The sequence below is a fragment of the Euprymna scolopes genome, chromosome 1 (assembly GCF_053919585.1).
Source record: "Euprymna scolopes isolate OS-2025 chromosome 1, ASM5391958v1, whole genome shotgun sequence".
Taxonomy (NCBI): domain Eukaryota; kingdom Metazoa; phylum Mollusca; class Cephalopoda; order Sepiida; family Sepiolidae; genus Euprymna; species Euprymna scolopes.
The window spans coordinates 86,095,329-86,097,303 of NC_136482.1; positions in this window are offsets into that span (position 1 = coordinate 86,095,329).

Here is a 1,975-nt window from a genome sequence, read left to right on the forward strand (position 1 = left end):
ATAGAGACGTTGAATCTTTACGCTTCCAGGTGAGCATTGTCTGAAGATAACGGTTTCAATCCAAGCCAAAACCGACCAAAGGCTTGGTTGGCCAAAGACTTGGTGAGACGACAACAAATATGGAAGGCAGTAACCACTGAGGATACAGTTCATATAATTAGCATTCGTATCTCGTTTTGGTTTACCACCTACGAAAGCCAGACGAATAGGAGATACGCTGTGAAACAACGACTAGAAGATGAGGATAATCGTCCGCAAATAAATCAAAGTAAATAAAAGAAAACTCTGCTCATGTAAGGTCCGTGTCACCTCAGGAAAACAAACGAAAATATTTACCATAGTTGTCGCTAGACGAGCTCATGCCGTGAACATTTTAATTTGCTAGTTAACCTATAGTTGATAATAATTGTGAATTCACAAATTATTGAAAATTATCAGTCATAAATTACCAGGATCACAGTTTCAGCCAGTATCCATTAGGTCAATCATACACGCCAAAAGGGTTTTGATAATACCCTAATCATATCTGTAAAACGGCTGTGCGCATTGTTCCTCCAGCAATAGTCGTCCATTATCTCCGTTATTTCCCTTTTATTGTTCAATGCTTCTGTCGAGTCGCACGGGAAATAAGAAATAGTCTTTTTCTCCTTTCGATCACAGTAACCATCGCATTCAGACGTGTAAACCCAGTGTATCAAAGCACAAGGTGAACACGATGTTCTTTTTAATTTCTTACTTTAACTACAGACTTTGCCTTAATATATGATATGATAAAAGAAAACACAATTCCCGCAGTAAAGCATAGAGTTAAAATATGCTTTTTCTAATTACACGGAGTTGCTTCATGCGATTAAGGATAAGGTGTATCGCAGTATTTGGGGAAATTATATGTGTTGTCTTTAGTGCACTACTTAATGATGTTATCTCTCTTGTAGTTCAGATAAGTTATCTCAGTTACTAATTATCTCATTTGATTATTGAACACTTCAGTGGCACCACGTGAAATGTAAGAAATACCTTTTGATTAATTAAATACAACATGCTGTCTTATTCATATATGGGTAGCAGTTGCGAGTACCTACGTTTACACAGAGTTTGTAAATCACCAAAATAATCAGATTAAATGCGCATTCAACACAACCGATTCCATATTCCGCGACGGTGTGTATTAAGTCAATCACGCACCACGTCTACCCTATAGGCCATAAGAATGAAACATTCAGTTGAGATGGAAATATCCGTTGTGTAATGGCGTCGCTGTCAATTGCTGAAAGGCGACGTATCCAATCTGCTTTTCCAATACGACGTGCCATTAAACAGTTTGAAGAAATTCAATATTGATCAGTTGTGTCTTTCTATTCATCAAGTTAGCCACCATTTGTGGAGTCTGGACAGGCAATTCACACTTTTTCCAGGAAGGAAAGTTCGTCATATTCCATGAATTATTTATTTCTCTGGGGAGAACTAGTTTTTATGTTCACGTACTCAGACAGGGATAATCTCGGATTGATACACGCATATACATAGATACACACACATACGCCCATTTTTGTGTAGCGATTGTGTATGTGTAATCTTTTTGTAAAGGAGATGTGGTGCAAGTTTATAGCTGAAATTACTTTTCAATATCCTTTTTAAAATATGGAATATTAAGAACAAAAAGCATTATTTTAATACGACTGTAAGGGCAGGATTATTTTAGTTATGTTTTCAGGCGAATACCTCAATTATTTCCCTTAGACTAATTCTGCCCAATCTACAGAAGATGCGCTCTTCTCTACGGAAGTACAAATAAAACAAACTTCTAATAATTTGAAAAGTTGAAATAGAGACTTTCTTCTTTGTAAATCGGATATTCAAGGGCGTATGAAGTGGGTTGACTGACTGTTATTTGTATGACAAACGCGTATAGTAGTCGTAATAGTCTCGTTTCTAGTGGCAATTTGTGAGACTCGCAAAGCATCATGGTCAACAC